Below are 17,563 nucleotides of genomic sequence, written 5' to 3' on the forward strand. Positions count from 1 at the left end.
TAATAGTGCTTCACTTGGGTAATTGGTTTGTTTTTGTTTCATGGACACTGTAAACGATGTAACTAATTAAGTTTCCTTTTCTGACTGCCTGCTAAAAAGCTTAGAGCCAAATTTGTGGTCCACCCAGAGTAAACGGGTAGGATTGTATAAGTATTTTGCATACGCTTCGTTCCTGGTTCTTCTGCTTAGTGTATTTTATGGATGCTTTCAAGCCACCTTAAACCCTTTCTGGAACAAGGTTGTATATAAACAGATAAATAAACTTTAAAATGCAGATTTTAAAATGGCTCTGCATTCATTTTAGGGAAAAGAGAAGATAACTTGAAGGCAGCACTAAGAGAGCCAAAATGATTAAAATGGAGGTGGGTCAGATAAAGGTTACATTCCAGAAGCCGAGAGGAGGAGAAGCAGTAAAATGTAGCATTCTTTTAAAAATGTGTTTCACTTTTCTGGTGAGTTGTTTTCTACTAAATCCATACATTTGTGACCCACGAATAGCAGTCTAATAATTGGGTATTATTTTCTTTCACTTTGAAAAGCTGGAGTTATAACTTGTTCTCAAACCACACAAGTAGAAGAAAATCAGTTCTTTTCCTACAGCAACTTTCCTTCCTGGAGCAGGAAGACCAAAGGCATACTATCATTTCTTTTATCTTACAAGGGTCAGAGGCATAGGAAGAGTATTTTACAGCGATTGGGACAACTGTTTTGCTCAGTTAAGGAGAAAACCTTATCTTCCTGTTTTTGTGCAAAGTCTTTTGATAATAAAAAAGAATATACTAGACAATTTATTCCCACAGAAAAGAGTTTTGCCCATTTGCTGGTAGTTGGCAGTAAGAGATATAAGGAAGCAATGAACAGTTTTCAACTTTGGATTAAAACTTGGATTTCTGTGCTTAAAATATATACTTAAAATCAAAATTATTTTCAGATTAGCACTCATATAAACACAAATCTGAATAAGAAAAAAACACATAACTATGAGACCAATTGAAAGACTATATTTGGTAGATTATTTGGGAAGAAGGAGACAAACATTTGTTTCCAAATAATGACATATTTGTCAGATCATTACTTGTGAGTGTCTTTTATGTCAAAAATGCGGCTGTAGGAGAAGGCTTTATTAAAGTCTCCCAAATAGGCTGAAATATTCTTTGGCAATCAAATAATTATTGAAAAACAACAACTGGCTGGGCAGACAATAAATGATTCAAACACATATGGATAAAATATTAATTTACCTTTTAAAAATGACTTTACGTTTCTTGGCAAATATATTTGTGGAAAATGGGAATTTGATGACATTAAACTTCTAGAGATTAATTTGGAAACAAATCCCACAGTGATTTTCTCTATTGCTAACCACTGTGTGTATATGTAGGTGTGAGGGTGTGTGTGTGTGTGTGTGTGTGGTAGTGCACTTGCACAGAATTATAATAACTGATTCCTTTAGGTTATGACTAAATTCCTTATACCAGCCTTGAAGGCTCTTCTTGGTCTACCACGTCTAATCTACTTTTTAAATCGAATTTTCCACTACTTCCCTATTGTTGGAAGTTTAGGGAGTACCAATTGCTTTCCTTCCATCCAAGTTCAGATCAGTTAGAACAGACACAGGAAGCCAAATGGAAATCAAGATAGCTTTATTGGTGGTAAAACCAAATTGGAGAGTGTGTTAGGACTTCCTATTGCTACATCCTGAATTAAACTGTACCACCCAGTTCCAGTAACAGAAGCTGAAACAGAGTAGAAGCCAGGCTGGACTGGCTAGAGGCAGGCTCAGCCTTTTCTGCTAATCTCATGGACACTGGAATCTAGGACAATGCTGGCGACCCAAGAGAAGTGGGGAGGACATGGCAGGTCCCAATGCTTTGTTATTACAGTGACCCTGTACTATGGCTAGTGTGCACCAAAAAACATCAGGCTCTCAAAGTTCTCCGTGTTCACTCCAGTAACCCCCTGTTAGGGACTGGAGTGGAAGTTTCCTCTCTTTTACAGAAGTGTGAGGCCTAGGAATCCTGTAAACGACTGCAGGAGCTGTCTGCCATTGGCGAAGTACTCAGTTTGCTGTCCTAGTACCAGCAATTTTCACATGGTTCCCGTCACCTGGAAAGCCATTCATAGTCCTCTTCACCAAATCAAACTCAGTCTAGTTTTCAGGCTAGTTCCAATCTGCCTTCTTCTGTGAAGTCTTCCCTGACCAACCCAAACCAGTCTTCTGACATGGATTCATCTCTCTCTTAGTTGTCTTATAGTACCCACCAGACTGTAGGCAAGTTGGAGTCTGAAAGGCAAAAAACATAGTGGTTGAGCAATGGGCTCTGGGCCAGACTGCCTGTGTTCAAATCCTGCCTCTAACTCAACTTGTCTAGTCTCTTCACCTTTCTTGGTCCAAGCTTCCTCCTCTGAAAAACTGCACATGATCATAATAAAGATGATACTATCCAGCTCATAGCTTTTAGGGAGGATTAAATGGGATAAGCCATGTAAGATCCCTAAGTCATGGCCCAGCACATGGTAAATGCACAGTAATTGTTAGCTGTTTTTATCAACTGATTTTATATCCCAGCAGAGCTTAGTAAAGAGCTATGACAGTAATATCTCAAATAAGCTTGCCTCTCAGTTTCAGGAAAATAGATACCTTCAGATTCTAGAATCCTACTTAATGATCATTCCTCCCTCTAAACAGGCCCTATGTGTAGAAGTGAAATGTAGGAATTTGCTTGTTTCTTGTATGTGACATTCAGCATGCAGGAGGGGAAAACAAAAGAAAATGAAGGTGGACCACTCTCTCTTTAGCCAAATAAGTGGAGCCACCTTATTTAGAACCTGGGATTAATTGTTTTAATTACCATACTGCTAAAAGCAGGCATGACAGCATCTTAAAACCTCTCTCTCAGGAAGGACAAGCCATACAAAGGGGTCATTTCAGAAACTAATTAGCTCCCAGCTGCTACTCTGTGCATAGTTTCCAATTCTTGGGAGTCTTCTCTGCCCACTCTTTTCACCCACACATCCTCCTCCTTACACTTCGTGGTAGCCTTGGATATGTCAGCTTGAGGGAGCAGGGACTGAATAGGCACAGTCAAAACTCGAGGCATCACTGAGGCTTTGAACTTCTTCATTACTGTCGGGCCTGTTTAAAGCTCGTACTTTTGGAGTATTACGTGGTTGACTCTCTCCAGAAAGATGTACAGTCTTAGAGGGTTAGGTTAAAAATGCTGCTTATTTAGAAAAGGACCACATTTTTACTACATTTATGTCATGTTATTTATCTCCATAAGCCATTAATCAACCTTGATGAATAATTTATTCTTCACAATAATAATGAAGCAGGCACTAATTTATGGGAGCGGGAGGGGGCACACATTAGGAAAGAGTTTTGAATTAATTAATGTAAGGTTTCAGCTAAGTATAAAGTCCGCAAGAAGCATACATACTCTTCAGGATTTTATCAGTTTTGATGGCTAAATTAGGGATCATAAGAGGAAGCAGAGAAAAGTCTGGATTTCATCCGGAGGCTTCAAAGGGCCCTCTCCTGCACGAGATGTTAGGTCAAAGTGTGGGGGATGTGGGTAGAGGCAGCTATTCTGGGATTTAAAATGAAGTGCATATTCCTGCTAAAAATTAACAGCCTGAATCTAATAATGAGAGAATATCAGATAGATCCAATTTGAATGGCATTCTACAAAATACCTAGCCTATAATTCTCAAAAGTGTGAAGGTCAGCAAATTAGGAGTTTGGGATTAACAGATACACACGACTAAATATAAAACAGGTAAACAACAAGGACCTACTGTATAGCACAGGGAACTATGTTCAATATCTTGTAATAGCCTTGTAATAATCTATAAAGGAAAAGATTCTGAAAAAATATATATATATAAAACTGAACCACTTTGCTGTACACCTAAAACTAACATAGCATTATAAATCAACTATACTTTAATTATAAAAGAAAGAAAAGCAGAGAAAGACTAAGGAATTGCCCCAGGTTAAAGAAGACTAAAAAGCATGATAACTAAATGCATAATCTTGGATTGGACCTGTGTAGGGGAGAAAATCTATAAAGGACATTGAGACAATTTGTAAAATTTTAATATGGACCATGGTTTTGATAATGGTATTATATCAATGTTAAATTTCCTGATTTGGATAATTTCATGATAGCAAGAATGTCCTTGCTTTTAGAAAACATACACTGAAGTATTTAGGGATATAGCTGAGCACAATTTCTCTAACTTATTCAAAAATGGTTAGGAAAAACAATTGGTGAATCTGTACGAAGGGTAAACTATTGCTGCAACTTTCCTGTAACTTTGAATTTATATCTAAATAAAAAGTTTTCCCTGAACGTCAATCCAGATAATTTAGACCTGTAATTACTACATTTAGCATAGTACCTAAGTTATACTAAGTGCTCAAAAATAATTTATTGAATGAATATTGTAATGGCTTTTAAATGGCCCTGTGGACTTAGATTTCTAGTCACAGGATTCATAAGCAATTTAACTACCAGAAAATTCCAAATTCTTTTTTCTTCCTGAACATAAATTATATACATTCAGATTTCTTATCTAACCCTCATCCCTAAAAAGGATGTCAACATTTTTTTTTAAAGAGAGTGGCCATAAGAGGGAGGCAAGGAAAAGGAAATCCTATTACTTTATCACTACACAAGTGATATTGCTTCTGGATTAAGTATTCTAATTTTCCAGACCTTATGGTTTTATATTTTCAAAGAAGAATCTGTGCTACTTGCTTTTCTGGTGAAAAAAATACTTTCAGCCATTATGTGCCTTTAATACTATGCAGAGCTTCAGAATTTGAAACTCCTGTCAATCTGAAAAGGTCACAGAGCAGGATTTTCACTTTTATTCCCTTCTTTTCAGCTCTCATTCCACACTTGCGAACGCTGTCAGCACATACGCATAATATAACCTTTCTTTTGGGCCTTCCTCTTTGCTCGTCATCTCAAAAAAATACATTCCCTGATGTTCAAAACATACTTGATGTTCACAACTAGACCTCAGGATTATTACAAGCTGGTCGGATGTTCACAGCCAGGCCCATTTGTTCTGTTGGACATAAGCAATCTCACAGAATACCAAACTCAGATAAAGTTACTCTAAGATCATAATAAAATGAAACAAAACAAGGTTACTTCATAATTTTGTCTAAGCACAGACAAAATCAAAGTCACTGTGCCTCTCAAAAAATACCCAATCATAGCGTTGCCCCCGCTTTCTGACAGCATCTAATCTAGAGCAAATCTCTCCTTGCTCGGTCCCTCCCCTAAGTCATCTATCCAAAGCCCAAATCCTATAATAGTTTCTTTCTACCTACTCTTACTGAGACACCCCACACTCCCTCACAATGTGTGTTCTTTGTCTGCAATGAGTAAAATTCTGACTTGTTTAACTACAGGAGTGTTCTTGGTTGTCTTTGACTGAAGAGCAAGGACATGCTATTCTGGGGACTGTTCGCCATTCAATCTACAAATACTTGATAGTTGTATTAGAAGCACCCAAACCGGGTATGTCCAGCCTCTTGTTTCACCTAATCAGGAAGTATTTATTGGTCATGTTCATTTATTCATTCAGAAAATATTTATTAAGCATTTACTCTATACCAGGCACTGAGCTAAGTGCTGCAGATGAAGAAATATTTAAGACACAGTTTACTTTCCCAATGTGCTCACACTCTGGTAGGCAAGACTAATGCAGAAAAACATAAACTTCAGTATAGTATGTCAATTGTATGGTGGAAGTAAGAGCCAGGTGGTGATTTGCAAAAAAGGGCAGGATTACTCTACTTGGGTGGAATATGAAACACTTGATGAAAGCAAAGTTGTCTAGCTGATCTTAAAAGATAACTGTCGACCAATTGGACAGGGGAAGAAGAGGTATTCTAAACAGAGAGGAGGCAGGTGAGGTAAACCGAATGACTAGAGTGCTTGGAATGAGAGTGGACTGCAAAGAGAAGTCTGGAAAGGGAGTCTGGGCAAGGCCCAGATCATGGTGGGCTTAGTGGATTTAATCTTACAGCAGCAGGGAGGTCGTCAGAATTTATGGAGGAAGCAATACAAATTCTGTAAGCTGTCATCCATGCATTCAACGAGTTTACATTCCTGTTGGCAAAATGAAACACACGTAAAGACCAACCAGAGAATAACACAAGCAATATAAAATTATAGCACCCACATCCTCATCCTATACCCTGAAAATTGCTTGTAAAGAGTTCCCATACAACTCTTTGCCAGAGGGCACTCTCTGGCTGGGGGAGCATGCTTGGTCTGCAGGTGGGAGTTCAGAAGTGCAGAGTGTTACCTTTTGTCTTTTCCTCATAGTGACCCTGAACTGATAAGGGATGGAAATTAGTGTATAAATATCTCAGTGTCCTCAGCTCTCAGTAGGACAATTCTGAGACATGTTTTACACAATGTCTCAGAAAGTGCCCAGTGAGATTGAGCCCTGGGTTTCCCACAGCAGTAACCCTTTCATTTATACACATTTTATCAGTTTTCCTTCCTTCCTGCACCATACTTCTGGAGATCATACCTCCCCTCCCAATAAGCTACTTGCATTGAAATCCCTGCTGAGGGTCCACTTTTTCAAAACCCCAAACTAAGACACAGATGAAGTAATACATTATGTTACAGTCTCTATTGACTCTAGGAACTTCCAGAAGCACCCATTCTGTCCTCCCTTTATACTCCAAACAGTGTGCCTCACCCTTCTGCCCCTACAACCTTGTGCCATATGTTGCTCACGACTTTGCCCCTAGGTAGGTAACAGTCTATCTTCATAGTGTTGATGGTCCTGGGGAGACTCAGCCTGTAAAGCTCTCACTCCCATGCAAAGCTGCTTTTATTCTGGTATCCCCTAGGCAAGTGATTTGGCTGCCTTTCACCTTTCAGATAAAATCGTCACATTTTGGGGGCACTGAGACCATTTTCAGTCACTGCAGCTTCCTAAATATTTGTAAGTATAACAGCTGCAGCTTGGTAAACACATTTTTCCAAACAGTGGTCATTTGGAATTCTCTAAGTAATGACAACCTTGGTACTGGGTTCAGCTATAAATTTATTCATCTAAACATCAAGGTCATGGACCCACTGAGACTCAAGAAGTTTTGAGCCTGTTTCTCTGAAGCAAATATTAATGAGCCGGATGTCTATTTTTGAGTCAGCTCACATTCCCATTATTATTAGCAGCTTGCATCAGTAAACTTGTATTTAGCATGACACCTGTTGCAAAGAGGATCATGTTTCTTTATGCCTGTAACAACAATTTAAATCTCTAGGAGAGGTCAGACTTTGACATTGTATCAATTCCTATGACAGCATTGACTGGAAAATCATTCTGGCTTGGTGGGATAGAGTGAGAACTAAAACCAAAACAAGAAACTGGAATGTAATGCCTTTTCAAATGATTAGCCAAAAGCTAGTAAGAATTGTGAAAGTATGTATTAAAAACAGAATTTAGTAAAATAGCAGGTTATGAAATCAATATATGCATATAAAAAATAATGTGAATGGTGGTGAACTGCGTGTATACTTTGATTAAAACTCATTGACCTGTACACTTAAAATCTGTTCATGTTGTTGCATGTAAATTATACCTTCATAAAGTTGATTAAAATTAATAAACTTTATATATAGAAGCAATAACAAGTTAGAAAATATAATGGAAAAGAAGACCCCATTTAAAACAGCAAATAATAACCAAAATAAATACAATATAATACCTAGTTGGAAACTTATTTTTAGAAACTCCAAAACCTATATGAGAAAAACTATAACACACTTCTGAAATACGCAAAAATACACAGGAACAAATAAAAAGACGCACCATATTCTGGTTAGGAAAATGTATTATCACTAAGATGTCAATTCACCTTAAGTTAATTTCTTAGTTTGCATACTAACTAAATATTTAATAGTACTGAAGAATTATTGTTAATTTTTGGATGTGATAATGCTATGGAAAAAGAATTATCTTTTAGCAATACATTTTGAAATATTGATGAATGAAATAATATGATTGTCTGGGTTTTGCTTCAAAAAACTCCAGTGGTGAGGAGAGGGAAGAAGTGGTTGAAGGTATCGATGAAACAAGATGACCATGTGTTGATAACTGTTGAAACTGGGTGATGGTGTAATGGGGTTCATCATACTACTCTCCTTACTTTCCTATATGTTTTTAAATTTGCATATCAGATAGTTAGATTAAAAAGTGTAAAGTAGTCTGTTTTTAAATAAATTATATTTACAGATATCATTATAATTTTCTGTTTTCCCTCCTTACAATGGTTGACCAGACAAACAGAACCTCAAAGATGTAAATCAGTATTTCCCAAAACCAAAAGGAAAGAAAGGGTAACAAAAGGGAAAGAAAGGGAAGGAAAGGAAATAAGGAGGAGTAAAAATGGAGGTAAGGAAGGGATGAAGAGGAGGAGGGAGGGAGAGAGGGAAGAAAAGACATTTATATGGTGTAAGGTTGGAGTATATTTCAGATATTTTCTTACTCTTATAGATTCACACTGCATGTTAGCCAGTGATTCTTATCCAGGTGAATATGAGAACTATCCAGAGAGTGATATTTTTTTTCTCTTATTCCCTAGATGTGGGTGGGGCCCAGTCATATGTATTTTCTAAAAGTTTCACAGGTGATTCTAATGTAAATTTTTGAGTGAGAGTCACTATGAGCATGTAAAATACCTAGAAAATTCCTGCAGTCAAGAGGCTTGTTTGATAATACTTACTTTGATATTCCTATAACTTACGTAACCAAGAAACCCTTTAATCATATAACCCTTTTTAAGGTCTCCCCAAACCAGTGGTCTGTAACAGGGAGTAAAACACAGGCTCAAACTTCCTAGAATGGTATCTAAACAGTAAGAGCTTGGATTAGATTACCTCCAAGGTATGTTCTAGCTATAAAATTTGCAAATTGTAAGGCCCAGATCTCTAGGGATAAAAAGTAACTACCAACATAATTAACTTGTGCCTTTATATTCAGCCAAATGATTCCTGCAATCAATAATATACTGATGAATTTTTTTTCATCTCACATAATTACCATTTATTTTATTTTTTAAAATCCCCCCAGATTATTGAGGTATATATCATTGACAAATAAAAACTGTATTTATTATGTATAAAATGATTTTTAAGGTGTACGATGTAATTTTTAAATATACATACACAATTATACTGATTAATTTAAATGTACTTTTCGTCTCTACTTTTGATAGCTTTGTGTCTTCCAAACCTGCTTCCCTATTTCATCCCCCATCTTTCAGCTTAAATGTATCATCTGAGTAAGATTAGTAAAGTCTTCCAATGTCTTTCTCACTTTGTAGTGGAAGAAATAGAACTTATGGCACTACCTTGAAAAATAAGCTCTGCCAATAGGATATTTATAGCTTTCAAAAAGAAAAGTTTAAGAAAGTAGCTTTTTATTGACCCCTCCAATTAAAAAGCAAACATCAGAGTAGAAAGATGGCCCCAAAGTAGAAGAATGTGGAATGCATCCCTCTCCACAGATGCATCAGGAATACACTAAAAGACGGAATAATTCCTACAGAGAACAAGCTGAACACCAGTAAATGACCTCGGACACCAGAAAGCACTGCAAAGATCCTGACATAACTGGTACTTTTAAAAACAAAGCAATAGGAAGTTTGCTGAAGCTTTTCCTGGGATACAATCTCCTGCACCTCGGAAGTGGAATGAAAAGCTTGGCCTGAGGTTTTAACCATTGTGAACAGCAGGAACGAAAGATGGTGGCAAAGTATAAGGACGTGGAATGCATCTCTCTCCACAGATGCATGAGGAATACACCAAAAGACTCAATAATTCCCACAGAGAACCAGCTGAACACCAGCAGATGACCTCAGACACCAGAAAGGACTGCAAAGATCCCGACATAACTGGGACAAGCAACCTCTGAAGTCTGGACTACTCCATCAGAAGTCAAATAGGAAGCTCTGGGGAGGGAGCACTGAATCCAGGATGCTAGACTACTAGGGAGTCCTCAGACACAGGGAAGATTACCTGCAGAGAACTCTCACAGAGCCCTGTATCAGAGTCTAAGACCCAGCTTCATCTGACCGTCTGCAACTGCCAGTGCTGGACACCTCACACCAAACTACAAACAAGACAGGAACACAAACCCACCCATCAGCACACTGACTACCTAAAGCCATATTCACCTCACAGATACCCTAAAACACACCACCTGACATGGCCCTGCTCATCAGAGAGAAAAGACACAGAGACACACACCAGAAAGAAGGCACCAGCCACCCCCCCCCCCCACCAGGAAGCCTATTCAAGACACTGGACAAACCCCACCACAGAGGGTAGAGGGCAGAAACAAGAGGAATTACTACTAGGCAGCATAGGGAAAGGAGACATCACATCCTATAAATTAGACAAAATGAGAAAAAAAAGAAACAGCATACAGGCAAAGGAACATGAAGAAAACCCACAAGACCAAATAAATGAAGAGGAAATAGGAAAATTGCTGGAAAAGTAATTCAGAGAAATGATAGTAAAGATGATTCAAAATCTCAATAACAAAATACAGAAAATACAAGAAACAGTTAATAAGGACTTAGAAGAACTAAAGAGCAAACAAACAGTAATGGACAACAAAATAACCAGAATTAAAAATACTCTAGATGATATAAACAGCACAATAAATGAGGCAGAAGAACGAATACGTGAGTTGGAAGATAGAATGGGGGAAATAACTGCCACAGACCAGGAAAGAGAAAAAAGAATAAAAAGAATGGAAGTCAGTCTCAGAGACCTTGGTGACAACATTAAGCACACCAACATTCGAATCATAGGCATCCCAGAAGAAGAAGAAGAAAAAAAGAAAGGGTCTGAGAAAATATTTGAAGAGGTTATAGTGGAAAACTTCCCCAACATGGGAAAGAAAATAATTAAGTCCAAGAAGCACAGAGAGTCCCATAAAGAATACACCCAAGGAGAAATACACCAAGGCACATATTAATCAAATTAATGAAAATTAGACACAAAGAAAAATATTAAAAGCAGCAAGAGGAAAGCAACAAATAACACATAAGGGAAAACCCATAAGGATAACAGCTGATCTTTCTGCAGAAACTCTGCAATCCAGAAGGGAATGGCAGGATATACTGAAAGTCCTGAAAGAGAAAACCCTACAGCCAAGAATACTCTACCCAGCAAGAATCTCATTCAGATTTGAGGGAGAAATCAAAAGCTTTCCAGACAAGCAAAAGTGAAAAGAATTCAGCACCACCAAACCGGCCTTGCAACAATTGCTGAAGGAACTTTTCTAAGTAGGAAACACAAGAGAAGGAACAGACCTACAAAAACAAACCCAAAACAATTAAGAAAATGGTAATAGGAACACACATGTCAATAATCCCCTTAAATGTAAATGGATTAAATGCTCCAACCAAAAGGACACAGACTGGCTGAATGGATGCAAAAACAAGACCCGTCTATATGCTGCCTACAAGAAACCCACTTCAGACCAAGGGACACATATAGATGGAAAGGAAAGGGATGGAAAAAGATATTACATGCAAGTGGAAGTCAAAAGAAAGCTAGAGTAGCAATACTCGTATCAGACAAATTAGACTTGAAAGTAAAGACTATTACAAAAGACGAGGAAGGACACTCCATAATGATCAAGGGATCCATCCAAGAAGAACATATCACAATTGTAAATATCTATGCCCCCAACATAGGAGCATGTCAATACATAAGGTAAATGCTAACAGCCATTAAAGGGGACATCAACAGTAACACAATAATAGAAGACTTGAACACCCCACTTACATCAATGGACAGATCATCCAAACAGAAAATAAATAAGGACACACAAGCTTTAAAAGACACATTAGACCATCTCGACTTAATTGATATTTATAGGACATTCCATCCAAAAACTACAAAATACACTATTTTTTCAAGTGCACACGGAACATTTTCCAGGATAGATCACATCTTGGATCACAAATCAAGCCTTGGTAAATACAAGAAAATTGAAATCATATCAGGTATCTTCTCTGACCACAATGCCATGAGACCAGATATCAATTACAGGTAAAAAACCTGTAAAAAATACAAACACAGGGGGGCTAACAATACGCTTTTAAACAACCAAGAAATCACTAAAGAAGTCAAAGAGGAAATCAAAAAATATCTAGAAAGAAATGACAATGAAAACACAACAACCCAAAACCTTTGGTACGCAGCAAAAACAGTTCTAAGAGGGGAGTTTATAGCAATACAGTCCTACCTCAAGAAACAAGAAAAATCTTGAAAAAACAACCTAACCTTATACCTAAAACAATTAGAGAAAGAACAAAAAACCCCACAGTGAGCAGAAGGAAAGAAATCATAAAGGTCAGATCAGAAATAAATGAAAAAGACAGAGGAAGAATCAAGATGGCGGAGTAGAAGGACGTGCGCTCGATCCCCCTTGCAAGAGCACCGGAATTACAACTAACTGCTGCACAACGATCGACAGAAAGACACTGGAACTCACCAAAAAAACCACCCCACATCCAGAGACAAAGGAGAAGCCGCAATGAGATGGTAGGAGGGGCACAACTGCGATAAAATCAAATCACTTAAATGCTGGGTGGGTGACTCACAAGCTGGAGAACAGTTATACCGCAGAAGTACTGAGGGTTCTGAGCCCCACATCAGGCTTCCTAACCTGGTGGTCCAGCAGCGGAAGGAGGAATCCCCAGAGAATCAGACTTTGAAAGCCAGTGGGATTTGATTGCAGCACCTCCACAGGACTGGTGAAAACAGAGACTCCACTCTTGGAGGGCACGCAAAAAAGTGTGCTCACCAGGACCCAGGGGGAAGGAGCAGTGACCCCATAGGAGACTGAACCAGACCTACCTGCTGGTGTTGGAGGGTTGCCTGCAGAGGTGGGGGGCAGCTGTGGCTCACTGAGGAGATGGGGCACTGGCAGCAGGGGTTCTGGGAAGTGCTCATTGGCGTGAGCCCTTCGAGAGTCCACCATTAGCTCCACCAAAGAGCCTGTAAGCTCCAGGGCTGGGTCACCTCAGGCCAAAGGACCACCAGGGTGGGAACACAGCCCCACCCATTAGCAGACAAGCAGATTAATGTGTCACTGAGCTCCACCCACCAAATCAGATTAAAGTTTTACTGAGCTCCACCCACCCAGCCCAACCCACCATCAGTCCCTCCCATTAGGAAGCACCCAGGAGCCTCCTAGACAGTTTCCTCCACAAGAGGGCAGACAGCAGAATCAACCAGTATCAGCACTATTTCATCTTGTGGAACTGAAAATCACAGCCACAGAAAGACAGAGAAAATGAAAAGGCAAAAGACTTTGTACCAGATGAAGGGACAAGATAAAATGCCAGAAAAACAACTAAATGAAGAGGAGATAGGCACTCTTCCGGAAAAAGAATTCAGAATAATGATGGCAAAGATGATCCAGGACTTTGAAAAAAGATTGGATGCGAAGATCGAAAAGTTGCAAGAAAAGTTTACCAAAGACCTAGAAGAATTAAAGAGCAAACAAACAGAGATATGCAACGCAATAACTGAAATGAAAAATACACTAGAAGGAACTAATAGCAGATTAACTGAGGCAGAAGGGCGAATAAGTGACCTGGAAGGCAGAATGGTGATAATCACTGCTGCTGAAAAGAATAAAGAAAAAAGAATGAAAAGAATGGAAGACAGCCTAAGAGACCTCTCGGACAATGCTAAATGCACCAGCATTCATATTATAGGGGTCCCAGAAGGAGAAGAGAGAGAGAAAGGACCTGAGAAAATACTGGAAGAGATTATAGTTGAAAACTTCCCTAACATGGGAAAGGAAATAGCTACCCAAGTCCAGGAAGCGCAGAGAGTCCCAGGCAGGATAAACCCAAGGAGGAACACGCCAAGACATATAGTAGTCAAAATGACAAAAATTAAAGGCAGAGAAAAGGTATTAAAAGCAACAAGGGAAAAACAACAAATAACATACAAGGGAACTCCCATCAGGTTAACAGCTGATTTCTCAGCAGACACTCTGCAAGCCAGAAGGGAGTGGCACAATATATTTAAAGTGATGAAAGGGAAGAACCTACAACCAAGAATACTCTAGCCAGCAAGGATCTCATTCAGATTCGAGGGAGAAATCAAAAGCTTTACAGACAAGCAACAGCTAAGAGAATTCAGCACCACCAAACCAGCCTTACGACAAATGCTAAAGGAACTTCTCTAAGGGGGAAACATAAGAGAAGAAAAGGACCTACAAAAACAAACCCAAAACAATTAAGAAAATGGTAATAGGAACATACATATCGATAATTACCTTGAATGTAAATGGACTAAATGCCCCAACCAAAAGACACAGACTGGCTGAATGGATACAAAAACAAGACCCATATATATGCTGTCTCCAAGAGACCCACTTCAGACGTAGGGACACATACAGACTGAAAGTGAGGGGATGGAAAAAGATATTGCATGCAAATGGAAATCAAAAGAAAGCTGGAGTAGTGATACTCATATCAGATAAAATAGACCTTAAAATAAAAAATGTTACAAGAGACAAGAAAGGACACTACATAAAGATCAAGGGATCAATCCAAGAAGAAGAGATAACAATTATAAATATATATGCACCCAATATAGGAGCACCTCAATACATAAGGCAAATGCTAACACCTATGAAAGAGGAAATCGACAGTAACACAATCATAGTGGGAGACTTTAACACCCCACTTACACCAATGGACAGATCACCCAGACAGAAAATTAATAAGGAAACACAAGCTTTAAATGACACAATAAATCAGCTGGATTTAATAGATATCTATAGGACATTACATCCAAAAACAGCAGATTACACATTCTTCTCAAGTGCACATGGGACATTCTCCAGGCTAGATCACATTTGGGGTCATAAATCAAGCCTTGGTAAATTCAAGAAAATTGAAATTGTATCAAGCATCTTTTCTGACCACAATGCTATGAGATTAGAAATCAATTACAGGAAAAAAACTGTAAAAAACACAAACACATGGAGGCTAAACAATACGCTACTAAATAACCAAGAGATCACTGAAGAAATCAAAGAGGAAATCAAAAAATACCTAGAGACAAATGACAATGAAAACACAATGATCCAAAACCTAAGGGATGCAGCAAAGGGAAGTTTATAGCGATACAATCCTACCTTAAGAAACAAGAAACATCCGAAATAAACAATCTAACCTTACATCTAAAGAAACTAGAGAAAGAAGAGCAAACAAAACCCCAAGTTAGTAGATGGAGAGAAATCATAAAGATCAGAGCAGAAATAAATGAAATAGAGACAAAGAAAACAATAGCAAAAATCAATAAAACTAAAAGCTGGTTCTTTGAGAAGATAAATAAAATCGATAAACCTGTAGCAAGACTCATCAAGAAAAAGAGGGAGAGGGATCAATAAAATTAGAAATGAAACAGGAGAAGTTACAACGGACACCGCAGAAATAAGAAGCACCATAAGAGATTACTACAAGCAACTATATGCCAATAAAATGGACAACCTGGATGAAATGGACAGATTCTTAGAAAAGTATAACCTTCCAAGACTGAATCAGGAAGAAATAGAAAATATGAACAGACCATTCATGAGTAATGAAATTGAAACTGTGATTAAGAATCTCCCAGCAAACTAAAGTCCAGGACCAGATGGATTCACAGGTGAATTTTATCAAACATTAAGAGAAGAGCTAACACCCATCCTTCTCAAACTCTTCCAAAAAATTGCAGAGGAAGGAACAATCCCAAACTCATTTTATGAAGCCACCATCACCCTGATACCAAAACCAGACAAAGATACTACAAAAAAAGAAAACTACAGACCAATATCACTGATGAATTTACATGCAAAAATCCTCAACAAAATACTAGCCAACAGAATCCAACAACACGTTAAAAGGATCATCCACCATGATCAAGTGGGGTTTGTCCCTGGAATGCAAGGATTCTTCAATATATGCAAATCAATCAATGTGATACACCACATTAACAAACTGAAGGAGAAAAACCACATGATCATCTCAATAGATGCAGAAAAAGCTTTTGACAAAATTCAACACCCATTTATGATAAAAACGCTCCAGAAGGTGGGCATAGAGGGAACCTACCTCAACATAAGAAAGGCCATATATGACAAACCCACAGCAAACATCATTCTCAATGGTGAAAAACTGGAAGCATTCCCTCTAAGATCAGGAACAAGACACGGATGTCCACTCTCACCACTACTATCGAACATAGTGTTGGAAGTCCTTGCCAGAGCAATCAGAGAAGAAAAAGAAATAGAAGGAATCCAAACTGGAAAGGAAGAAGTATAACTGTCACTGTTTGCAGATGACATGATACTATACATAGAAAATCCTGCAGATGCCACCAGAAAACTACTTGAGCTAATCAATGAATTTGGTAAAGTTGCAGGATACAAATTAACACACAGAAATCTCTTGCATTTCTATACACCAACAATGAAAGATCAGAAAGAGAAATTAAGGAAACAATCCCATTCACCATTGCACCAAAAACAATAAAATACCTAGGAATAAACCTACCCAAGGAGGTAAAAGAGCTGTACTCAGAAAAGTATAAGACACTAATGAAAGAAATCAAAGAAGACAGAAACAGATGGAGGGACATACCATGTTCTTGGATTGGAAGAATCAACATTGTGAAAATGACTATACTACTGAAAGCAATTTATAGATTCAATGCAATCCCCATCAAATTACCAATGGCATTTTCCACAGAACTAGAACAAGAAATTTTACAATTTGTATGGAAACACAAAAGACCCCGAATCGCCAAAGCAATCTTGAGAAAGAAAGACGGAGTTGGGGGAATCAGGCTTCCTGACTTCAGGCTGTACTATAAGGCTACAGGGATCAAGACAGTATGGTACTGGCACAAAAACAGAAATATAAATCAATGGAACAGGATAGAAAGCCCAGAGATAAACTATGGTCAACTAATCTATGACAAAGGAGGCAAGGATATACAATGGAGAAAAGGCAGCCTCTTCAATAAGTGGTGCTGGGAAAACTGGACAGCTACATGTAAAAGAATGAAATGAGAACACTTCCTAACACCATACACAAAACTAAACTCAAAATGGATAAAAGACCTAAATGTAAGGCCAGACACTATAAAACTCCTGGAGGAAAACCTAGGAAGAACACTCTTTGATGTAAATCACAGCAAGATCTTTTTTGATCCACCCCCTAGAATAATGGAAATAAAAACAAAAATAAATAAGTGGGACCTAATGAAACTTCAAAGCTTCTGCACAGCAAAGGAAACTATAAGCAAGACGAAAAGACAACCCTCAGAATGGGAAAAAATATTTGCAAATGAATCAACAGACAAAGGATTAATCTCCAAAATATATAAACAGTTCATCCAGCTCAATATCAAAAAAATAAACAACCCAATAAAAAAATGGGCAGAAGACCTAAATAGGCATTTCTCCAAAGAAGACATACGGATGGCCAAGAAGC

At 38.2% G+C, this 17,563-nt stretch overlaps 1 protein-coding gene across 5 annotated transcripts in view; it reads left to right on the top strand.

The window, feature by feature from the left end:
- The window catches only part of LOC130841594 (uncharacterized), a 179,199-nt gene that overhangs the window by 73,537 nt on the left and 88,099 nt on the right, over positions 1 to 17,563 (top strand). The window lies entirely within an intron of this gene.

The sequence above is a fragment of the Hippopotamus amphibius genome, chromosome X, assembly GCF_030028045.1.
Source record: "Hippopotamus amphibius kiboko isolate mHipAmp2 chromosome X, mHipAmp2.hap2, whole genome shotgun sequence".
NCBI classification, from domain to species: domain Eukaryota; kingdom Metazoa; phylum Chordata; class Mammalia; order Artiodactyla; family Hippopotamidae; genus Hippopotamus; species Hippopotamus amphibius.